The sequence below is a fragment of the Mustela nigripes genome, chromosome 5 (assembly GCF_022355385.1).
Source record: "Mustela nigripes isolate SB6536 chromosome 5, MUSNIG.SB6536, whole genome shotgun sequence".
In the NCBI taxonomy this organism is placed as follows: domain Eukaryota; kingdom Metazoa; phylum Chordata; class Mammalia; order Carnivora; family Mustelidae; genus Mustela; species Mustela nigripes.
In genome coordinates this window covers 61231284-61256740 of record NC_081561.1, presented here as the reverse complement: position 1 = coordinate 61256740, position 25457 = coordinate 61231284, and the positions used below count along the sequence as shown (strand labels likewise).

Sequence of the window (25457 nt, the reverse complement as noted above, 5' to 3'; positions counted from 1 at the left end):
GGACTTTGAAAAGAATGGCATTAGACTCGTGAACTGATTTCAGAAGTATCCAAATCCTTAGTTCATTTGTTTGTTTTTTAAAAGATTTTACTTATCTATTTTGCAAGACAAAAATGGGGGTAGGGTCAGTGGGAGAGGGAGAGAGAGCATCTCAAGCAAACACCACACCCAGCATGGAGCCCAACGCAGGGTTTACTCTCAAGACCCTGAGATCATGACCTGAGCCGAAATCAAGGGTTGGATTTGTAACCTACAGAGCCACCCTACAGAGCCCCCCATGTGCCCCTCCAAAATCCTTAGTTTTTATCTTACCATCTAAAAGTAATCTCTTTAAGCCTTCTTGATCTACAACTGAGTGATCTGTAAGGATAATTTTATCCTTTTCCTTATAATATTTCTTCTCTAAAGTTAAAGTTACTACTTTCATATATTTCTACATTGGCTTTTTGTTTTGATCTCAGTCATATCCAATAATATCTTTATTGGGGCCCCACAAAAGTATAAATGACAGTGGGCTGTATGAACTCAATCTTATCATATGAAGGAATGGTCATGTTATATGCTCGTTTTTAAGTGGTTCATAAAAATTAGAAGTTGAATTGACTGAGTGTTCTTCTGAACTAATGAGATTATCGCCTATGTTCACTTAAATAATTTATGTGACTCAAATGAAAATCTATGTATATGAAGCCATTCATATACATTCCTGTATTCCATAACCTACTTGGGTCTGGTGGAACATTCACAAAACCTATTGTTGAAACCCACTCACTAGAATTTTATCTGAAATTTTTACATTCCGGAGAGAGACTGGTATATAGCCTCCCTTTGGGGGCTTGCCAGATTTGTTATCAGGGTCATGTTTGCTTGAAAAAAGAATCTGGAAGTTTTCCATCTTTTTTCTAAAGCCTGGAACAGTTTATATAACACAGAAATTATCTGTTCTTGAAAGTTTAAAAAGAACGTTCAAAGGCCTTTTATATTTTAAAATATTCCACCTGGCACAGGTTTCTCTGTGTGTATGTGCATTCACGCACGCCTGTGTCCATGCAGACATTCCTGAATTTGTAGACACTTCAAATGACACTGCAAGATATTGATCTCTAATGGAAAAGGGAACAGTTTTAGTATAATTTACTGCCTTCCTTTCCCCCATGAAAAGGAAGTAAATGCCCAAGAGGATAAAGTGCTAAGAACTCATTTTCCCAGGCTTTCATTCTGAAAGCCTCCTTTTTAGAGGCCTAAAAGGGAGGCTACAGATGGTGGTCGGGGAATACTGAATGCTGACCTAGCCACACTTCATTGAGGCTGACCGAATTTAGCATCCATAACTTTACCACTGACATTTGGATCTAAGAAACCCAAGATCTGAAAAGAGGAGGAGATCACCAGTCTACCTAGGTCACCTTGAATTCTGTGGTAAACGGTTTCCAACTTTGTAATCCCCCAAGCCACCTATAGAATGCTGTATGTGTTCCACAACAATAATTCTAAGGCTTTCTTTACTTACTGCAGGGCTCCTGGACTAACGACACTGTAAACACTTCAAGGGAGCCACAAATAAAGATTCAGAATTATTATGGACAGGAAATTTGTGTCTGGTCATCCGTCACCACCCACACAACCAAAATCGTATGTTTGAAATCCTAGCCCCCAATCTGATAGCATTAGGAGGCGGGGCCTCTGGGAGTCAACTTGGTTAAGATGAGTCACAAGGGTGGAGCCCCCCTGATGGGATTAGTGTCCTAAGAAGAAGAAGAGTCTCCAGAGCTTCCTCTTTTCACAAGGGCACAAAGAAGAGGTCAAGTGAGCACACAGTAAGATGGTGGCCGCCTACAAGCCAACATTAAGAGGTCTCAGAATGAAACCTGCCTTGCCAACACCTTGATCTTAGACTTCCCAGCCTTCAGAACTGTGAGAAATGAATTTCTATTTTAAGCCACCCAGTCTGTGGTATTTTGTTATGGCAGCCCAAACTGACTAAAGCAAGAGGGTTGTGGTAATGGCTGTCCAAAAGAACACTGAGCTGTGACTAAACACACAGAATACCCTGCTGTAGAGAGAGAGACACCCGAATAGAAACAAGTGGTAAGGAGTCCGAGTGAAGATGGAGTATCTGTTGGAACAGGCGAGGACTGTGCTGTAGGAGCGTATGTGAGAATATCAACAGGACTCAAACAGCGACACTGTGCCTCACAATGAGGCTGTCAACAGGGCAGTTAACTGCATGTGCGGTGTGTTGCAGAACGGTCTGTTTTTTCCTGAGAAAGACATATCTTAGTTCATGTCCTTGTTCACAGAGGATCCGTGAAATGTTAGAGGTCAATGACACACTAGGATTAGGTCACCTTTTGTCAGTCACGGAGATGAGCTTTCAGGTAGCCTGGCAGGAAGGCATGGACCTCAAGACACTACAATCCCACAATTCCATTCAGGATTTCGCACAAGCATGCAAGCAGTTTTCTCTCCCCCTCAACAATGACAGAGAAGTTGTTTTCACACCAGTCATGGCCTCATACGGAAGCTTAATCCCTGGCTGGAAGGCAAAACATGTTTGTGGCAAAATCAAGCAAGCATGTGAAGTGAAGCAGAATGAGGAATGTTTTATTACTGTTTGGGATGCCAGGGGTGGTTGGGTGTATGTGTGGGGTTTTTTCATGATGTCAGAAGACATCTTAAAAAGCCATATTCTGTTGGCAGCTCCGAGATGTAATTGTTAGTACAAGTACTACCGCTTACCAGCAACTGACTAAGGCACACATTGATTTTCTCACAAGCACCCTTTCCTTTCCGGGGCTTTTCACCTAATTAAGTTCTTTCTCTCCCTCCCTCCCCCCTCCCTCCCCCCCTCCCTCTATGCGAGTGTGTGTGTGTGTGTGTGTGTGTGTGCTTTCCCACACACAGAGGCATATACTACACAACTGAAGGCCGAATTGAACAGATTTATCATTTTTACGGTCAAATTATGGAAAAAGAAAAACTGTTGATACAGCTAGGTATTGCAAGATTTTCTACAACTATTTGTTGTAGAAATACAACTACAATAATTATACTAACAATTCTAAGTTAATGACTTGAGAGGAAACAGTTCCTTCTTTAAAAAATGGGTTGGATTCATCAAAACTTGTATACAAGGGAATTTCTCCTCCTTTAAGTCAGATAAAGACATGACTTAAGAGAATGCCTAGGTTCTAAGAGAATCTTCAGAAAAGTAGGCTCTCCCCCGCTCCACTGCACATTAAGTAAATTACTCCCCATCTCCCCAGTGCTTGCTACCCATAGACTGTAGCTCAGGGCCCAAATATGCTGTAGTTTTTATAGGTAATATCAAGAAAAAAATGTTCCTTTCTTGTATGATAATCGTGGTAATGTTAGATATTTCAAAACATCCACTAAGGATGGCAAAATCAGAAGTTGGTAGCCCTAAGCCAATCCCTTCCATTTTCTTTTTTTTTTTTTTTTTGACAGTTTCTTCAACCAAGTGATCTATGTATGAGAACCACTTGTCTGAACCAAGGAATTTAGGGTCAATCCTTTAGTTGTTACTAGCTGCCATCTAGTTATCACAATGGTGACCATCCTCAGGACCAACAAGCAACCCATAGAAAATTTAAGGTTTATTTTAGTCAAATGCAAGGAAGAGAGTATGAAAATTTTTAAGGTCTATAAACTTGTGGTCTATAAGTTCCTGGTTGTTCTGGAAGTTTTTCCTCTATCTGCAGGCCCCTCACTGCACCCTATCCACCCCTCATTTGAAACACAGGTGCTAAAGCTTGAGGGTACCACTAATCTGGGAACCCCCAAATTAAGACAATTCACCCTGAAATTCTGAGAGGTCGGCCTTATGGTACTAAAGGCTTTAGAGAACAATTCACAGCATTTTGTCACAGCATTGGTTCAGTTAAATTCAACTGAAATAAATGCCTGAGACTAGCTTCTTGCTACTGTAGCATCTCACCTGATCCAAGTGATCCTAAAATCCATCCACCCAGAGAAGCCAAATGGCATGGTTGGCTTGGGAAACCAAAGCTTAGGAGGGTCACTTGTTCCCTCCAGAACCTCCATACTGAGAACAAAGGCAAAAAAAAAAAAAAAAAAATCAGCTGGGATACATCATGACAGGACTTCAACGATTTATAAAACTTTTCAAGTAAGAATATGTTAAAAAGTGACTGTAAACTTAAATCCCATTTTATCCAGGGATTCTATCTACCCTTAACTGTATGATACCTAAATTTTCTTTTTTTAGATTTCCCCGAAAATGATTTCTAAAATAAAAACCATTCTGGTGGGGAAAAAAAATCCATAAACAGTAAATTTTTTAATACCTTTATTTACCTCATCTCTAAGTAATCAGTGACAAATAATGTATTTGTTGTGAAAAGAGTTAATTTCCTAGATTAAATGTGCACATAAACACATAAATGTGACAATATTTTGAGATACAGGATGCTAATAAAGGTAACATTTATTGGGCTAGCTACTGGGACACTGGGTTACTTTACTTGGATTACCTCAGCTAATCCTTAAAACAAACCTATGAAGTCGAGGCTATTCTTACTCCCATTTAAGGGTAAGTTTTAAATGATGAGACTTTTAATGTAATTTAATCTCCACTAACCCAGAATTTGAGTTCAGTGTTTACTCTGGCTATACAAAGTCTGAATACGCATATGAGAAATTAAGCAGAATTGTAGAAAGCATGGTTGACCTACCAGAAGAGTCTGTTTTCAGACATACTGGAAAGCAGATGCTAATTGCAAGCCATCCAACAAGAACTGTTTGGAAAGCTTCTGTCTGAGACAACTGCCATGAAATGCTTGAAGATTCGGACTTTCGCTAGTTAAAAGCAGGTTTCCTGTCACTGTTACTTCCAAATTAGTAAGGTTTCTAAAGATGATACAGCATACTGGACGTCAGCTGCCACTCTCCCAGCACCCATCTCCCTTTTCCAATGCTACTCAGTTCTGTCCCCTCCATCTGCCCTCCCAGCCCTAGTGCTAGGGAAAGGTTATGCATGCCCCCAGCAGAGGGATAGAACAATCAGAAAAACCTGCCGCCCCTGCCAATCAACAGACTGTCTACTGTTCACCTGTCTACTGGGATTGTCTGAGGAATGAGAATGTGGCATAATTCCCACCAACGAAATGCCAGGGTTGGCTTGCAAGGGATGAAATTCTGGGAAAGCTACTCTCTCAGTCTTTTTAGGAGTTACTGGCAGGAATGCTTCTTTCCTTCTGGCCAGAGAGACTTAACTATGAGCCCAGGAACTTCCACAGCCATTCTGCCTCCCTGAGGTTGAACTGACACCATGGAAGAGTGACAGAGAGAGGGAAAGAAACTGGATGGTTGATGTCATATTGAGTTGCTATTTCACACCCACAATGCAGTCCACCCCATCCCTGAATTTTGCAGGTACAAGAGCCAATTAATTAATTTCCTGTGCGGTGGGAGCCCCTTTGAGTTGGGTTTTATGATGGTCACAACCCCAGAGGATCCAAAATGATAAATGAGAAAAAGCACTAATTCACAGCTTTCTCCCCATGTGCTTAGATTTTACTTGACACTGCTTCTTAACTGTTTCAAGTGGCTTTGTGTTGGTTTTCTCCTTAAAATGTAACAGGTTTTCAAGACACACTTTCAAGAATTCATGAGTGGCCTTAGGCAAGTCACTTGACTTTCCTGGGTCTTCCCAACTGTAAAAAGGATGACGTTTGACTAGAGGATTTCTGTTGCTCTTCCCAGCCCTCACAGCCAACAGCTCTATGTGGCTGACCTAATAATGCAAAGTTTCATTTACTCCACCAAACAAAAACCCCTCTTTTTTTTTTTTAAGATTTTATTTATTTATTTGACAGACAGAGATCACAAGTAGGCAGAGAGGCAGGCAGAGAGAGAGAGAGGGAAGCAGGCTTCCTGCGGAGCAGAGAGCCCGATGCGGGGCTCGATCCCAGGACCCTGAGATCATGACCCGAGCCGAAGGCAGCAGCCCAAACCACTGAGCCACCCAGGCGCCCCTAAAAACCCCTCTTTGGATAGAAACATCCAATATAATCCAAGCAATTTGCATTGCTTGCTTGGTCAGCTATTTTCCACTTGCATCCCTATATCCATCCCCCCTTCTGCAGTCAGTTCTATGCCCCCCAAGAGGGTCTTGATCTCTATGGACAGCATCAGTCTGGCTCACTGCCTTCTAGCTTCTGGCTGAGTGTGCCTAATGGGAGGGGCCATCAGGAGACAGGGAGGACTAACAAGGGAGTTCAATGAGGATATTTATTCTCTTGGCTCCTTCCCAGCTGTGTCACTGAAGGTTGACTACATCCTTCCACCAGACAGAGCCTTTCCATGGAGCTTCTCTTTCCAGTTCTAATAACCATCCCTTCCCTCTTGCTTTCAGGACCAGGCATAGTAACAGCTCCCTGATACCGCTAGCCTCGGGATACTTCGACACCCTGTGCTTGGTTCTCTTAACCCTGCCTATACCTACAGCCCCATCAGAAGAGTCTTTTGGATGACACCACCTGTTTCTTACTGGATCCCCAAGACACGATGGCTTAAAAATTAAAATTAAGCACAAAAAAAAGAAACAGAAGCCATCAACTTTGAGTCTCACTAAGAGAGATGAAAAGTGTGGCCCTTGCCAAGAAAAACAACCTGCACATACCAAGAGAATCCAGTTTGACACCCACCACCCTCCTTTCTCTGCTGTCACTGAGAATTGTGGGAAGTGGCTATCCCTTGCTATGCCAGGGTTTAAACATTAAAAAAAAAAAAAAAAGTCTCTTTATACACAAACTTATTGACCCCTCAGACAACTTCTGTGTGGGACCTGATAGGGGAATCCTGGCTATGTGTCCATTTTCTAGGGGGGCAGACTGAGCCTGGAAGAGAATACAGGGCTATAGCTGATTAAAAAGCAAACAAACAAACAAACAAACAAACAAACAAAAAACACTAGAAATATCCCAGGGCCAATTCAAAGTCTCCTTAGGTCAAGAATCTGCCTCCTACAGGCTCTGGTGGCTTTCTCCGAGCAGCCCTCTGTACCACCATTCTCCAGAGAGGTCTAATTCCCCCCTGAACACATCCAGAGCTACCATTCATGAATGTCTTTTGGCTCCTTCACTGTTCACAACTCTGCAAAGTCAAGTGACAAAAGGCACAAGGCCCTCAGCCCCATTCCACATGATGCTGAATGCCACTAAGTGAATCCACAACCGCCGACCATTTCCCAAAGAAAGTTTTCCAGAAATCTATGGGTGAGCAGGCCCACAGCATCCTTTCTCCCCTTCTTGGGGCATTTTCCATTGCATGGATATCCAAGGAATGCTTTCAAGGACCCCTTCATCACAAAACACTTCAGAGCAGCTACCTGTTTCAGGATTAAGAGGCTTAATTGTTCAGGGTTGTCCTGCTTCCATGTCTTCCTCCTTCAGCATCCGCCAGAGCCAGGGCCTGTAGGAGTGACCCAAAAAGCACATTCAGGATATTCAGCTTCACCATGGGAAAGATTGTATCAATCAGGAGAGACTGGAGCAGCCAAGGATGAAGCCCTGAAGAATCCAACAGCGGATGGACCGGCCCAGGAGGAAGCCCCTGAAAGGCTGCTGAGGAAGCCCAAGGGAGAGGAGAATGTAGAAGAGAAAGACACCCAACGCCATTCTAGTTCCTCAGGCCTTCATGAAACCCAGGAGTCTCCTTAACTCCCCTCTTTCCCTCACATTCCACCTCCACACCATCAACCAGCAAATGATGTCAGCTGATTCTTCAAGACACATCCAGACTCACCCCTTCTCGTTCATTCCATTGCCACCATTTTGGTCCAAGCCAGCAGTTTTGCTCCTTGGATTATTGCAATGACTTCCTTACTCGTCATCTCCCTACTTCCACCCTTGCTTGCCTTTCTAGAATCCACCTATGATGGGGATTGAATCGTGTTATGGGTTGGACTGCATCTCCCCCAAATTCCTTTGTTAAAGTCCTAACCCCCAATACCTCAGAATATGACCTTATTTGGAATAGGGTCATTGCAGATGTAATCAGCTGTTGAGATAAGGTCATCCTGGAGTTAGGGTGGGTCTCTAACCAGTACAACTGGCGTTGGTATAAAAAGGGGAAATTAGGAAGCAGGCACCCACACGGGGAGTACTGGGGAGTATGCTGCTGTGTGAAGATGGGAGTTCCACTGCCACAAGCCCAGGAGCTACCAGAAGCTGGGAGGGGGGCCTGGAACAGATCCTTCCCTAGGGCCTTCAGAGGGTGGGAGACCCCGCTGACACTTTGAGCTCAGATTCTGGCCTCCAGAACTGTGAGAAAATATACTTCTGTTATGTAAGAGTTATAAAATACACTTCTGTTATCTGGTAATATTCTGTTATTACCCAGTTTGTGGTATGTTTTTATGGCAGCCCAAGCTGATAAATACACCATGCTCCCCACAACAGCCTCAGTGATCATTTAAAAATCACTCTTCTGCTCAGAAGATTCCTATAGTGTTTCATCTCTCTCAAAATAAAAGACAAAATTCTTGAAATGACCTTCAGGGCCCACATGACCTGGTCCAGCCTCTTCCTTGACCTTTTCTTCTACTCTGCCCTTCTTCAGTTTCCTTTAGCCAGAATGGCTTCCTCAAACACCCCAAGCAGGCTTCTCCCTCAAGACCTTAGCCTTTGCTCTCCCCTCTGCCCAGAACGCTCTTCTTCCAGGGCATCCTTTACTTTCTTCAGGTTCTGGTGACAATGTCCCTTTCTTAATGAGACCCTCCCCCACAACCCCATACCCTTCCTATCACCCTTCCTCACTGTGTATTTTGGTGTAGCATTTATCAGCACCTGACATTTGTTTATATTTTTTGCCTTCTTCCCTCACACTGGTCTTCAAACTCCCTACAAATAAGGGGCATGGTATTACGATCCATCCCAGAGTCTGGAACATGTTGGTGCTCAAGAAATAGTTGCGGAGAGATTTATTTGTGGAATGAAAGAAGCCAAGAGAAGTGAGAGGTGCAAAAAGGAGGAAGTTGTCCAGTGTCAAAAGTAGCAAGGAGTCCAGAAAGATAAAGAGTGAAGGGTCCGTTGGGTGTGGCAATATGAAGGTCACAGGTGACCTGACAGGGGGCAGGTTGCTATGGAAGGCACGAGCCCTCTGCAGCAAATCCAACCAGGTTCCTCCCCTGGGCCCCACACCTCCTCCCACAGGCAGAAAACATACCGAGATGGCTGTGTCAACTAAGGAGCAAAACCTGAAGGCAGATTCTTTCCAGACAACTGTCTCTTAAGGGAGGAGAAAAAGGAATGAGAACTAGAGAGGGTGAAGGTTTTTGAGGTTTGGCTTCAGCCAGCTGATGGAAGGGTGTGAGGTCCCAGAAGCTACGGGAGATGGGGAGGATTCAGGCACAGGAAGAAGCTTCTCTCTGGCCAGGAGGAGGGAAGCGTCCATCTCTGAGTGGAAGGAAGTCAGACTGGGATGAGCCCCAGTGTCAGTACCCACAAGGAAGTGGAGCCAGGAACCTGACACGGCTTAAGACTACGCTGTTTGGAACCTGTCAAGGAATAAACGAAGCCAGGTTGTCTCCTGAGTGAAGAAGGGCAGAGAGGAAGGAGCTTAACAGGGGGTATGGTGTGAAACACCCCTCCAAGGGGAATCATGTAGGTGACAGGGCAGCCCTAAAACAGGGGGCCTCCTTAAGTTTTATGCCTCAGTGTCTCACTAGCCTCCCCCAGTGGCGACCTGACTGGGGTTGGAGGGCCCAGCAGTACTGAGGGCCCAGCTGAAACCAGAAGCCATGGTTTCACAGAGGCATAATCCACAGGGCTGTGGGGGTTCTGGACAGGCCCACAGCAGCCTGGATTAGAAAAGCTTTCCCCAGACTGAATCTGGAGGCCCCCACAGGTTCCCAGAGTGAGCCCCTGGAGAGCTCTCAGAACGCTCCCCTGCCGCCTCCCCACATGTCACAAACTGGGCCTCGCCCCCACAGGAGGACTCATACTCTGCTGAGCACTGACCACAATGTGTGGGCCAGCCGCCACACAAGCCAAACCCTCACACGACCGTCCCGTGAAGTGTTTTTGGCCTCCACACACAGACGATGAAACAGAGATTCAAGAAATTAAGTAACCTACACAAGGTCCCACAGGCAGCAAGGGGCAGAGCTCGGGCTTAACACCTTCCATTTCTCTGTCTTCCCTTCTATATTCATGTCACTACCTTCATCCAAGCCCTCAAAGTTTCCCCTCCTAAAATTCAACAGGATAAATGTGTTCTTACTCGCCCCCTGGCGTTCCCCGGCATCTCCAGGGCAGCCAGCCAGGTGAGCCTAGCCTGTGTTTACCTAGCCTGGTCCTGTTCAGCTGGCTTTGGCAGCTCTGGATATGGGAAAATGGCCAACACCAGAGCCATATTCCATGGGATCCTTCAGGAACACTTCTTCAGTCTTGTTTCCCATAGGCACCCTCCATTCCACCCCACTGACTATGCGCCTCCCCTTTCCAGGCCCCTCAGGTCCCAGGGCCCCACATATTTCTCCCCCTGCAGCCCCGCCCCTCTCAACCCACCAGCTCTTGGCCCTCTCCTGCAGCCCACTGAGCGACACCACCCCGGCATCCTAACCCTCCCGGATCTTCTGAGCTTACGGCATTTCCCTTCCATGTAGACTGCGAACCCCTCGAGGGTGATGATACTTGTGTTGAAAATGCTTGGAATTGCCCACTGTTCAACACAAGGACTCTTGGCTGGTAAACACTGCTTGATCTACAAAACAATGCTGATGTAGCTCTGATGATACAGTTGCAGAAGTTTCTCAGAAAATAGAAGAGAACTGGAATGGGCAAGGGACGGGACACACGGCCATCTTCAAGTTTCTGGAAGCGTACTGATTGTTCCTTTGCAGGAGCACCCAGAGTCTGGCATCCTGTAAGAGCTATCCCAATGAGAAGGAGGGTGCTAGATTTAGCTCCCCCTCCTCCTCCTTCCCACATATTCGAGGTCTTGGCATCCTTCCTTAGCTACCCCTTCACATGCTTTCACAGACACAGATAGCTATCCTCTCTTCTTCCCTCTTCAAGGGAAGAGCTTGAGATGTGAGAAATCCAGCTCAGCAGGGTTTGTGGTGACCAGAGGAATGGTCAGAAGTAGAAAAAAGGACACTCCATTTCTGGGGAATTGGGAGTTGGCCCTAACCCACTTTAGTCATCAGCCACGGACAACACATAATTCTGGGCTTTGTGGGGCTACAAGGGGAAGATGAGTGGGAAAGATCGAAGTCAGCAGAACACTCAAGGACCATCAAATCACACCCCAGACCGAGAGAATGGGCAGCCCCTGAGTAACAAGAGAAACAGGGATCAAGGTGATGCTATCCACCAAGAAGCCCAATAAGATATCAAGATCTCCTTAAACCAGTGGAACCAAAGGCGCAGCAGGGTCCTCACGAACCTCTGGAGTCAGGCTGGGATCCAATCCTGACCTGGTCACCCAGGGGCTGGCCAGTCTTGGGCTAGTCCCTTAACCTCTCTGAGCCTGGTTCTGCATGAGCTACCATGAGGCCTAAATGCAACACACGTACAGAAACATCTAGCACACTGCCTAGCTTTATATAAGGGGCCCGATAAATGTTGCCCCCCTCCTTCCTCCCAGCCTTCAAACCTCCCAGCTCTCAACCCTGGATAATGAGAACAAGAACAGAAGCTACCGAGCGCTTCCCAGAGAGAAGGTCTGCAAAGAAAGATGGCAACCGTCAGCGAAAGGAAGGAGAACAAAGGGGCCACCCCACAGCCTCTAAGAGAGAAGCGCCGGACCTCTGTGAACACCAGGGTTTCAAAACACAACAAAGCTTTGAGCCTCAGACCATACCCAAACAGGAAGTTTGTGACAAACTTAGAAAACACATAGGCACGACTGAAGGGGGTAGCACATCCCTCCACAAAGATAAAAACCAGCCCCTCGCAGGGGTCCGCGGGGAATAAAAGGAGTGCGCCTGCTTGGCGTTCAAAATGCACAAAACTCTCTCTGGGCATCAGGGAGCACCCTGCCCCGTGCTCCCCCTCACCTCAAACACGTGGCCCAAAGCACATATAGCTGCTCTGGTTTTGCCAAAGCCGGGGTCTGGCAATTGCTCCCTGCTCTCTGTCCTTCCCCCCACCCCCGCAGGGATCGGGGACAGTGGGCACCCTGAAAAGTCATGGGGGGGCGGGGCAGGGGACTTAGGTGTGTGGGGTCACTTTTCAGTCAGGAGAAGGGAGCACAGGAAGAGGAAGTGATATGTGGAGGTGCCTGGCCTGTGTATGTTCCAGCAGGCCCCCGGCACTCCGCACTGGGGTCATCAGGCTGCCATTTTTCCTCCTCTGAAATGATGCCTGGCACTAACCTTTGCACTGGCACTGTTCACACTGGCGCGGGCACTACAGCCTCCGTTCATGTGTCTGTAAGTGCAGGCAAATAGGGACATGCCTAACCGCCACCTTTGAAGGCTCATGTCCCCACCTAGAGTGCAAAACAGGAGGTCTCTTCCCTATGGTTCGCCATCCCCTAGCCCCCTGGAGGGAGCCTTGCTACCAGTCCACATGCTTGGTGAGTGAGTGCACTCCAGAAAATACTGGATAAATTAATAAGCATACCAATGCCATTTCTGCTACCTCACCCCCTCCCAGGCTGTGTGCCTCTCATCTTGATACACCCTCAGCAGACAGGTTCCCGGTTCCAGCCCTCCCGGGTGCAAGGCCCAAGTGTAAACTCGGTCCTCACTGCCCACCTCCCCTCCTTGGCACCTCTCACAGCGGTTTCCCCACCTCCCCAAGTTAGGTTCCTTTAAAAAAAAAATGACTCATTTAGGAAGAGACAAAACCAGAAACTTCAATGGTACAGATAAAACAGCATCAAGTCTCTTTAAACATTCCCTACTCCATGTAGGAATTAGGTCTGATAAAGACTCCCCAAACTGGACCTCTTAATTCGGAACTTAGGGTATATACAATTCTTCTAGTGAAAACATTTCCAGTAATGCCTCCTCTCTGAACTTTTCAAAGTCTCCTTCTTCTTCTTCTTCTTCTTCTTCTTTTTTTGGTTAAGGTTTATTTATACACTCTAGAGAGGGGAGGGGTAGAGGGAGAGGGAGAGAGAAACTTTAGCAGACTTCTCGCTGAGCCCGACACAGGACTTAATCTCACGACCATGACATTGTGACCTGAGATGAAACCAAGAATTGGATGCTTGACCGACTGCACCACCCAGGCGCCCCCACATCTTCTTTATACACGGAGGTGGACTCAGGCTTCTAGTTGGTAGCTTTTTCAAAATGAGAGAATGAGAAAGAGAAGTCCATGCTCTCAACTCCTGGTGCAAGAAGTAATTATTTGTTGTTTTTCTATGTTTATGATTCCAACTCATTGGAAAAAGGATGTTGGCATTATATCCCTGGCCTATTCAGAATTATGGGGAGTGTTTCTTTCTTTCTTTCTTTTTTTCTTAAGATTTTATTTATTTATTTGATAGGCAGAGATCACAAGTAGGAAGAGAGGCAGGCAGAGAGGGAGAGGGGGAAGCAGGCTCCATGCCAAGCACAGAGCCTGATTCAGGGCTTGATCCCAGGACTCTAGGATCATGACCTAAGCAAAGGCAGAGGCTTTAACACACTGAGCCACCCAGGCACCCCATGGGGAGTGTTTCTTAAATAGTAAAACTTCTTGGTAGGTAACAAGTTTATAACATCGGTGCACAGTGTTTGAAAGGAATAAAATTATATAATACCAGACACAGAACTGTAACATTTTTTGGCTACAATGAGCAATTAGGTGAATTCTACCCCAGGGATATTTAACATTGACTGCATTAAAAAAATTCCTAGGCCCCACCACCAAAGATTCAGGCAACTTTGGGCTGGAGTAGGGCTCTGACATGGGGTATTTTTTAAGTTCCCTCATGATTTTAATGTGCATCCAGGACTGAGAACCTATCAACTACAGATAAGAAAGCTGAGATCTGGACAAATTAAGGTACAATCCAAGACGGCCTAGCCAAAGACAAAAGCAGAACAATATCTGACAGTTAGGACTCCCCAACCAGTTCTCCAGTCTTACTCAGATTCTCAGCATTCAAAGATTTGTTTAAAACTTTTTTTTTTTTTTTTTAGTTTGGGGGTCTAACACAGACTTGCTGACTTTTTATTTTGTCAACCAAGGGTAATTTTATAAATATCCACCAATTACTGTCACTGCTTCCTGACACGTCTCTTGCTCATTTGCATTCCTGCTACCCTCCCTACCCCAATCCCCGCCCAGGGGGTAAGATCTGATAGTATTTGGCCCCTGCCCTCGGTCTCCCTCAGCTCCACTCACCCTGCTCCTCACCGACACCCATGTGACAAATCCAAACAGAAACCAGGCCTCAAAAATTCGGCATCCCCTCCTTCCCCTAACCCCCCAGTATCAATTTCTGAAAGCCCCTTCACTAACTACAAACTACTTCCCAGTCCCTCCAAACCCACCCTTCACTTTCCTCCTGACACGTGACGGCTAATATTTGCACAAGTTACAACAACCAATATTTCCAGTTTGTTATTTCATGTATATTGTCCCTTCTATCTTGTTCCCTAATCAGGGATATCCTGGAAACTTCTAAAGAAGAATAGAATTAGGGGTGAGGAGGGGAGAGCAAGGGGAGTTCTCTTTATCCCCTTCAGTTTTAAGTTGGGGCAAGCATTTTATTATTATTTTTTTTAATGGGACAAATCTCTCTCTCTCTCTCTCTCTCACACACACACACACACACTCACACACCAGGTTACAAAATATATCTACAAATACCATCTAAGTGGTTTGCTTCCACTCTGTAAATATAAAAAATCACCTGGGAAGTTTCCCTACGTAAGTTCTAAATGTAAATGATACCTGGGTGGCAGGATTATGGGTGACATTAATTTCAGTTCCCTTTCTTCTTTGCTTATCTTTATTGTGTTTTATTTATGTAATGAAGGAATAATGAAAGTTTAAAACCTGAACCAAAGCATTATCTGATCTCTGAATCCTACACAGTGTTGAGAAGCAAAGTGCCAGAGCAGGTCCCAGTCTGGTATGTAGAAAATCTCCTTCTTGTAAAATGAAAGCTGTCTCTCCAGGACCGAGCCCACCGCTGTCACTGACCCCCAAGCCACACCCAGGCCCTGCCGGTCCCCAAGAACAGATACAGAAGAGGTGTCTCAGCCCAGCTGGAGCCATCTGGCCTCTTCAGCTTCATCTCCCCCTTCTCCCTGAATTTCAGCCCCAGGGATTGGTCGTCTTGCCTGAGGGTCTCCTCTGGTCCCTGCTTCTGAGACTGCACCTCAGCTTCGTCACCCACCCCAACTGGTTTCCTTCCTGAGTCTCTGCCAAGGTGACCAGTCACGCCCACTCCAAGGAACAATCAAAGCCACAACGTATAGATCAGGAGCCCAGAAAAGCTTCAGATGGAGTGTAAGCTATGGACTTCTCCACAGTCCCCACTGCTCCCTACTAACAAGTCCGTGAAGAGGGATGAGAGAGTCTTCCAGGCAGAAAGAACAAGGAGCTCAAAGGCCTGGAGGTCGGCGGAGGTGTGGTGTGTTCAGTGAAGAAAGGGGCATTTAGGATGTCTGGAGCATCCCCTAGCATGTCCAGGACTCAGTAGAGAGAAAAATCCAAAGAAACTCATCATCAAAAGGTAAGAGCTAGCAAAAAGAGGCCCTTTGGGTTTTCATCCTTCCAACTGCTTGACCACAATTCACCCTACCCTTCCAGTGTCTAGTTGGGTCTAGGCCAACAGGAGTGGGTGGAAAAATAGGAATAGAGAAAAAAAGAAATGAGATTAAGCAACACCATATGGAGGAAAACCGAGGTCCTCCCAGTGCAACATCAATTCTTCCTAAGTGGCTCTGGGTGATTCTTTTTTTTTTTTTTTTAATTTTTTTTTTTTTATAAACATATAATTTTATCTCCAGGGGTACAAGTCTGTGAATCGCCAGGTTTACACACTTCACAGCACTCACCATAGCACATACCCTCCCCAATGTCCATAACTCCACCCCCCCCCCTTCTCCCAACCCCCCTCCCACCAGCAACCCTCAGTTTGCTTTGTGAGATTAAGAGTCACTTATGGTTTGTCTCCCTCCCAATCCCATCTTGTTTCATTGAGGCTCTGGGTGATTCTTATGGCGTGTGGGGGACATGGTGCTTCAGCTTCTCCTAAGGTCAGCCCCAAAGATGAAGGATGTTTGCTAATTATTCAAACTTCTGGGACCCTCGAAACATTTTTTAAGTACTCTGAAACTTCAAAATCACTGAAACACAGACTAGCCAGGCTCCACCCAGATGCCTCTGTGGCCCGTGTGAGGCCTTGCAGGAAATAACTCACAGCAGCTGCCGGACAAGAACCACCTCTTATCCCTGAAAGAAGGAAGCCTTCAACAATTTTGGCTCCTCAAATGTCCACCTCCATTGGGCTTGAGTCTTGGCTAATGGTATGCTCATCTGTCCGGGGAGAAAATACTGCTCCGCAAAAGTGCTGTGCTATTTTAGGAAGGGGTATGTGCCTGTCTTCTCCCCCTCAAACACTCAGCTAGACTGTAAGCTCTTACTGGGCTCTGCTCTAGCTTATGGTCTCTCCTTCTAAAAAAATCCTCCCCGTTGGCTTTCAGTGGGCATTTACTGAGGAGAAAAGCAATCCTCAGATCCATCAGTTCCTACCATGTGGCCCCTCTCCCAGCCATCTCTGGGCGCCATGACTGCTCACTCTGAGGAAATTCCTTCCCGCTCTGGAGTGGTAATAGCTTGCTTCCTCCTGCCACCGCCCCTCCCCGTGTTGGTCCCTGGGCACCAGGCCACCACTGCTGTTTCCCTTAACCCTATAGCTCTGTAAATAATTACTTTATTAAAGTCTCTTCAATTCAACCTTTTGAGTGAATGAAGAGTTCAAAACAAAAAACAAAATAAAACAACTCGGGATCTAACACCTCTATTAATGAAAATTGGAGTCTTCTTGGAAATGGAGGAGAGGTACCACTCAAAATAGCCAGATAATCCCATCACGGATTGCTGAAAGAGAGGTATAGAAGGCTGGACTGGCTGGAGAAGGTCTCATGGAGGAAGTGAGATCTGAGCTGGGTCCTAACAATGGGTTCAACTGGGTCAGGTGGAGAGGAAGTAGGAAGACCATCCCAGGCAGTGGAACCAGCACACATGCGGCATGGACCACAGGGTGGGGAGGGCCCCAGTGCAGAGGAATGAGACCATGAGGCACTGAGAGGTCAAGAGTATGTGTTCAGGAGTCAGACAGAACTGCTCAGAGCCCAGCTTTGCCTCTTGTGAGCTCTGCCACTGGGCAACCTACTGGCTGTCTCAGCCCAATGACTTTACCAGAAACATGGCAAAGATGAGAACAAGAGGGCCAACCTGCTGGGGTCCTTGTGAAGATTTAATGAGGACGCACATAAAATGCTTAGGCTGCTCAGTGCCTGCCATCGATGAATAGGATGTTTTTCTTGCTATCGTCAAAACTACCCAATGCCTATCCTGCTGATATAATTACACTTTCTGCTTGATAACAGCCATGATTCCGGAAGGAGTGAACTCTGGTTGACCGGTCCCATGCTGACTAACCTAAGACATGCAAGAGTCAGCTAGGCATTAGAAATTAGAATGCCCATGCAGCTAGGACTAGGTCTTGTCAATCTGACACACACACAATGTGCTCTGCTCTGATCAGACTAGTGACTGCATTGACTGGGTTCCGTAGGCTTCCGGGTGGATTTGGATAAAAGGAAAGCATTTACTTCCCTCTACCTTTTACCTGGCCAGTTTGGCAGTAGCTGTATCCCTTCAGAATTCCAGCCATTGTTGGGGGCCCCTTCTTTAGAGTTCTCTCCTACCGGCCTAAGGGAGGTGGGTAACAGCTTCCCACTACGGCCAGCCCTAGAGTGCCCCTAACCCTTTGGGGTGTCTAGTTCTGACCACACGTCTCTAAACACTCACCATTAAAGTCTCACTAGCTAAGCCCTTTGCATGTGCCAGCCATTTCATCCTGGGTCCCTAACCAACAGAGCCAGGACCTCCATCCATCATCAGATGCACAGGGCTGAAAGTGCAGCCCTGTCCCATACTTACTTCCCTCTTCCCCAAAGAGGCAGGATGTGAACAGCAGTGTTCACGATGTAAGCACCAATGCCTCTTGCCCATGAGCAATCACATGGGAAATTAAAATCCCCAGGAAACTGGGGAAAAGCCAAGTGGCTCAGGGAAAAACAACTCTCCAAGCCCAGGCAGGAGTATATTCAAAGGCCCTGTGCTCTTCCACATCTATCATACATGGAGCCTCTTTGGATGTGGCCCTCCGATTCCATGACCCAACGGAGCTCCTACAAAGTGACAGAATCCAGCTTGGCGCCTGACACACGGGAGGCACTCAGTAACTGGGTGCTCATGCAGGTCCTTTGACTAATGATGGAAGTCTGAGATCTAAGAGATCATTTAGGAAAGGATACTCCGCGGAAGCTTCTACTGCAGGCGGCAGCTTGGGAGATGCCCTTTGTTTGTCATCTCACGTGACAGGAAGCTCTGAGATGCCCCTGTGAACGGGCAGCAGGTTTCAGACTTTGTTCTTTTCCTACCACAAATGCTATTCTCTTGTCTCTTACCAAGTCATTCCTCAGGCTTGTCATCTCCTCAGCCTCTCTCTGGCTCATTCTGTTGCTTCGCACTCCCTCACAGGACCAAGCACAGTCATGGTTCAGTGCAGTTCAAGGAAATATAAGTGACGGGGCATGTGGGTGGTTCAGTGGGTTAAGTGTCTGACTCTCGATTTTGGCCCAGATCAGATCTCAATGTCTTGAGATCAAGCCTCGCGTTGTACTCCATGCTGGGTGTGGAGTCTGCTTCAGATGGTCTCTTCCTCTCAGTCTGCCCCTCCTGCTCATGTTTTCTCTCTCTCTCAAATAAATAAATCTTTAAAAAAAAAAAAAAAACCTACACATTTACTAAGTGCTTACTGGGTAGAAGCACTGTGTCAGGCATTGTGGATCCAAAGATAATTTTTTTTTTTTTAAGATTTTATTTATTTGGCAGAGAGAGAGAGCAAGTGCACAAATAGGGGGAGCAGCAGACAGAGGGAGAAGAGGAAACAGACTCCCCACTGAGCAAGGATCCCTATGTGGGACATGATCCCAGGATCCTGAGATCGTGACCTGAGCCAACATTTAACTGACTGAGCCCCTAGGTGCTCCAAAGATCCAAAGATGATTAAAAGAAAGATCTCAGAATCCAAGAGCCACAAATAAATATGAAGAAAGACCATTTAATACCGACTAAAGGGATTCTCAAAGAGCTAGAGCTTGAACTACACTGTGTCCTGAGGGATGGGGCTATGGCAACAGGGACGGAGGCCAAGGCAGCAGGATATGTGAGAGGGACAGGGGAGAAGGAGCAGTCCCAGGCAAGGACAAGCAGGACTGAACTGAGAGGGACAAGAGCAGAAGTGCTAGGCAAGGGGTTTGTCTCAAATTGGGGCCACCTGATTCAAGAACCAAGCACATTAACAAAGCAGAAATGAGACCTGACTGGAAAGATGCCGCCCACCCCAAGCAGTCCTCCATGAACTGCTCCCCCACTCCCCCTCCACCTCCTAGCCGAGAAAATAATAAAGGCAGCTGGGGTCCTGGGGTAGGGACCCTTGTCCTGAAGGAATGTTTCTGAGGCCTGCCCCTCACCCACTGCCCACCTGACTCTGTCTTAGGGTCAGCCAGCTCGGTGGGCAGAAAGGGCACCTGGCCACCCCTGGTTTCACGGGGCACCCGGCCCCATGAAAATGAGCAACCTTCCACGCTCACTTGCTCTTACTTGGAATTCTAAAATTAAACATTCATTCCTCTTACCTAAAAGCTTTCTCCCTTTATAAGCTAATATGCAAATGCCTTGGATGGGGCTAAGTCTTAGCAGCCACAGATCCGCTTAGCATGAATGCTTCCAGAAGATCTTTCCTGGAAAACGGGCTTTGTATAAGGGATGCCCAAGAGATTATCTGCAGCTGAAGGTAAGGCAGGAAGAAGAGGGAGGGGCTCGTGGAAGGAGAGGCCACTCCTGCACTGAACCCACAACACCCACCAAGGGCAGAGGGTAAAGAGTTCAAGTCCAAGCCTTCAAAAGATCTTTATTTTCACATTTTAAAAAAATACTGAGCTATAACTTGTGAACTGTAAAATTTACCCTTTAAACTGCATGGTTCAGTGGTCTATTAGCATAGCAACAAGGTTGTCCAACCATCGCCACTACAGGCTTATTTTCATCACCCCCCCCCCAAATAAAAAAACCCCATACCCAGTAGCCATCACTCCCCATTCCCCTCTTCCCCTGGCAACCACTTTCTCTTTCTATGGGCTCGCCCATTCTGGACATTTCCAATAAATACAACCATCCAGCTTCTTTCCCTTAACATAATATTTCCAGGGTTCCTTTGTATTGTACCACAGACAAGGACTTCATTCCCATTTATGGCTAAATCATACTCCACTGTACAGATAAACCACATTTTGTTTATCCATCAAAGGACTTCCTAAAGGCAAAGCAAGTGATGCCCTGCAGAAAGGAGCTTCCCGTATCCTTGGGGCTGCTTGGGCAATGCAATCATTTCTAAACCATCATCCTCTGAGCCTCCCACGGGCACTCAAGGACATTGCCAAAACCCTCCCCACTACACACGCATGATTTCCCAAACACACAGTGGCTCAGGCCAGAAGCCCTGAATCTCACCAGAGGCCATGACGGCGACACCTCCAACTCCTTCTGAAGAAGCTGGTCATGAGCGTTCAAATGTGTTTTATAAGTCTCTCTGGTCTTGGGAACGTAAGAGGGAAGAGCAGAGCCAGCCACAAGGGCATGCGACTGGTGTAAGTTCAGAGGGCCCCACACCTGGCTGAAGGCACTACCGTCGCCGTCTTGAAAGTCCTCATCTTTAAACAAGGGGCCCCACATTTTCATTTTGTGCTGGGCCCAGCAAAGTATGTAGCTGGTCCTGGGCAAGAGGCTGGGGTTTGGGAGTGGGTTGAAACTTAACAACCTCCCCAGAGAGACTGCCATATGATGGGAGCTCAATGAGTCAGGATGGGGTGCCGGGGAGGGAGATGGCAGATAAATGAGGAAGAGGAGCCAGGTCTATGGGTGCGGAGGACCCAGCGTCCAAACTGCAAACTGCCCAAGACCAAGCCTTCCTGCCCTGACGGCTGAGCAGTTGACTGACAAAAGCCTCCCCAGAACAGCCCGACTAGTTGAAAGTAAACGTGGTAAGCTGACGCCGTAGAGACTCAGACTGTAAAGCATGGGGACTCAAACTGAAACTTGTTTGATCTTGTAATCGCTTACAGGTTAAGACCAAGAAGAAAGAAAGAAAAAAAAACCCACACTTACTACAGTAACTGGCATTGAGAACACTTTTTGACATGTACTTTTTTTTTTCTTAACTGTCACCTCTATTTCCAGCATTATCCAGGAAGTCATGGTTTTACCAAAAACCTGATATTCGATCCAAAGAGTGTCAGAGACCTGATGTCGGGATGGAAGGGAACCTTAGGAACAACCCAGCCGCATGAATCCCCAGGAGCCTTGACCAACCCCCTGGGGCCCCCAGGTTCAGTCCAACTCTTTTATTTTATAGATGAGGAAGCTAAGCTGTGAGAGAGGAAGTAGCTAGTCAAGGCCACCCACAAAAAGAGGCAGGACGAGGAGCCGGGAGCTTTCAGCTTCCCCTTCCAACCTCCCAGCTTCATAAGTCCAACCAAAATTCATATGCCCCCGCCCCCAATCTGCTCCTGGATCCTCAACACCAATCTTGGGGTACTTGTCTTTGTCCTTGTGAAAAGGGAGTCTGTCTGGTCCTGCAGATAAGTTGAAGACTTATAAACCCCAAGAGAGAAGACGCAGCTTCCTTCCACCACAATCTCTGTTCCATCATTTGGCACAAGGCGAGAAGAGCTCCAGGGGAGGGGTCAGAGCCTTTCCATGGCCGGGGCATTTATAAACACATTTCTTTTCTGGGAAGGGTGAAGCTGAACCTAGTTTCTTCTCCTTATAGGTGAAAGTATAATACAAGGTAGATGGAGGGAAGGAGCAACAGAGACTGCTGCCAGCCACCCAAGACACAGGTCCAGATGACACTGGCAGGTGATTCGATCTCGCCACTTATCGTTTTGTCCTTTTTCTTTTTTTTTTTTTTTTTTGGTCCTAACCAAATGAAACGCCTAACACCGAGTGATTTCAATTTGTGTTTTGTACTCTCTCCTTCCCTCCTTTCCTTCTCTGAACAAACAGATATTAAGCATTTACTATGTGTCACACATGTTCTGGTTGCTGGGCATATAGCAGAGAAGGAAACAGACCATTTTTTGGTATTTACATTCTAAAGGGAGGAAACTAAGAAATAAATGAAGAGAAGCCATTTAAGATGGTGACGAACGCTCTGGAGAAAGTAAAGCAGGAGGAGAGGGATAGAAAATGGCAGGGAAGGAAGGCATTTTATCCAGGACGGTCCGGTTAGGGCTCTCCGAAAGAGGTGAAGAAGTGAGCCATCTGGGTAAGATATTCCAGGCAAAAGGATCGGCAAGTGCAAAGATCCTGAGGTTTCGAAATGGCCTGGGATGTTCAAGGAACAACCAGGAGTCTAGTGTGCCATGAATGACAAGCAGAGTGGCAGACAGAGAGGCGTGAGGTGGTAGCCAGATCAGGCCACCCTAAAGCCACAGAAATACCTTTGGTTTTACTCCAAGTGGGATGGGACCATGCAGGCTCCAAGCAGGGGGAGTAACGGACCTGGTGGAGGCTTTACCAGGACTTCCCTGAGTGCTGTGGTTACCAGGCCTCTTCTCTAGGGACCAGATTCAGGAGCTAGGCCATAAGCCCAACACAAGCTCTAAGCCACCTTGAGAAAAACACTTCCCTTCTCTGGGCCTCCACAATCTCCTCTGTGAAATGGGAAGATAAGACTAGATGACGTCTAACATCCTTTCTAGGATATTCTTATTGTTCTGACCTTAAAACAGACTGTCCAAAGGGTCTCCAGGTATCCCCCTGTGACTCAGGAAAAGGCAAGGGACCACAGCCAAGTTCTGGAAGCCCTCAGTCACTCTGCACTGCCTCCCTGCCCCAAGCCAAATTCTCACCCAGCTAAAAGCACAGTTCTCTAGGGGGAGAGGTCCAGCCCAGGAAGCAGCCACGTCAGCAACGGCCTCTAAAGATTACAAAGGGTGACCACTAAAGATAGCGCAGCCTGCACATGTATTGGGGTGGGGCTGGGCGGGCAGAGGCCAGTAAGAGTGGCTGCTACAGCCCAGTCAAAGGGTGCTGCTGAAAATGCCCCTTCCCCAGGCTGCCTCGGTCTCTCCTATCTCCCCTACTTCTATTGTGGACGCAGAAACAAGGCTATGGGGTTAAGCACTGCTCCATCTTGCCCATTTTTTTGAGGGCTCTGTCTGTATCACATCATCAAACCACGTCAGAAGGCAAGACTCCGGTCTCCTCCATCAGGCTAGATAAACAGGCTTTGTCTCTCCCACATCAGACTGGGAGTTCCCTGAGAATATGAGCTCTCTCACCATCAGACTGTGAATTCATCCTATGCCTCCTCCATTAGATTGGGGACTCCATGAAGGTCAGGGCTGTATTTCTCCCAAGAGAGTGGGAGCACCTCACATCAGGGGCTGTGCTATCTCCACGGGACTGGAAGCTCCCTGAGGACAGGGTTTCTGTGTCCCTCCACCTCCACTACCCCACTGCATCCCATATGTCTTCTGTAGGTTTTGTGAGTTCTTAAAAGAAGGCGCTGATTGAAGCATTCAGACGGAACCACCCACCCAGGCACAAACTCTTGTGATCTTCAGCCATTAAAAGATCCACGAAAACCATCCGGATACGAACCTTCAAAGTGAATGTAAAGAAAACAAAATGAGAAATTGGCTTCACCCAACATTTCGGCAGACTGTTTATAAGTTCTGGCCAAAGACCGTCCCCAGTTTATAAATAACCCCTTCTGGTGACTGTGGCTGAGGCCAAACTGAAAGGCACCTAGACAACCAAGAGCAGTGAGCTCAGGAGCCCAGGACTGACAGAAGCCAAGTCCTTCATGGGAGGGAAGCCCACGGCCCAGACACAACCATCCTCTCAGCTTCCAACTTAGGCTTTTCCAAGGCAGTCTCACCAGATGATGTGGGGGGAGACAGGAAACTGGCCACGGGAACTGGAATCAGGAGAATGAAATGAAGAGACCCATCTCAGAGAGGCAGGCCCAAGCCTCCCTCGATGGAGGAGATCGGGGGTGGGAGGATGGAGAGCACAGGGCCCGCTCCATGAAGCTCCCAGTGCCGCCTGGGAGGAGCAGAACCCTCCCCAGACACGGCAAGGGGCACTCGTGTTTCTGTGGACTCAGGAAGCCTCCAGAGGCACCGTGGGACTCAAGTATGCTGGCTCATCTTGGCAAAGGCTTTCTACAGAACTGCAAAAGAGGGGCAAGAAGGTTGAAACCTCTGAGGGCAGAAACCAATAATCACAATCACGATACTATGGCAAACACAAACAAGTACTGTACGGAGTACTTTCCATTTAGTAACTCAGTTCATCTTCCTTCTCATGCTAATACTGCTCCCTTTGTACCCAAGAGGCAACAGGAGGCCGCTCAAAGTTGAGCCTTGGTGAGGAAGAAAGATTTCAAGTGGCAGTTGGCCTCCCCAGCAAGGGCTTTTCCCCTCCTCCTGCTCTGAAAATGAGGAAAATCCTAGGGTATTTCTGCTGGTTCCTCTGAACCTCTGGGGTTGAGGGCCACTGGCAGCAGACATTCTAGAGGTTGGGGGACTCACATAGAGCCCAGGAGGGTCCCTGGGTTGCCCTCCCACTGTGCGGAAAGCCCGGATATCTGAAAATGCCATCATGCTGGCATCCAGGTCCCTTTCCTTTCAGGAGTCTCGGGTTTAAAAAATCGGCACCCCCTTGCCCCCACTTTTTACGTGCATGTGTGCACAGGGCAAAGAGTGATGGCAGTAAGAAGGGACAACGGTAGTGACAGGTCTCTGCCCCCACTGAAATCCCACAGGGGGTCAAAAACCTCAGGAAACATAGGATTGACTTCTTTTCAAATGGTGTACTAGTCACATTTTCAAATCAAATTCTCCAAGTTCTTCTTCAACCTCCACACCTTTTCAGGTGAAGGTCATCTAATTGTGACACTATAGAAGGTCCAAAATGTTTGAAAACTGAAGGAAACAGTGCACCTATTGTATCTTTTCTTTTTTCCTCCAGATTTACCACTGGACCCTGTTGTTTTACGAGGGCTTTCCATGTATTGACATTATTAGCATTTAGGGCTGAAAACTGTCTGCTGCAGGGGCTGTCCTGTGCGTTGCAGGATGTGTAACAGCCTCCGTGGCCTCCACCCACTCCAAGCCCGTGGCCTTCTCCTCCCCCCCCCCCCCGCCCCCCCTC

At 47.1% G+C, this 25457-nt stretch overlaps 1 protein-coding gene across 14 annotated transcripts in view; it reads right to left on the bottom strand.

The window, feature by feature from the left end:
- Positions 1 to 25457, bottom strand: part of TRERF1 (transcriptional regulating factor 1) — a 201373-nt gene that overhangs the window by 112416 nt on the left and 63500 nt on the right. For 11 of the 14 annotated variants that reach the window (XM_059400459.1, XM_059400462.1, XM_059400470.1 and 8 more), the window contains exon 3: positions 7373 to 7455. The exons of the other annotated variants lie outside the window; for them this stretch is intronic. The gene's annotated coding sequence lies outside the window, so the exon portion shown is untranslated. The remainder of the gene's footprint in view (positions 1 to 7372; positions 7456 to 25457) is intronic. 14 annotated transcript variants of the gene reach the window in all.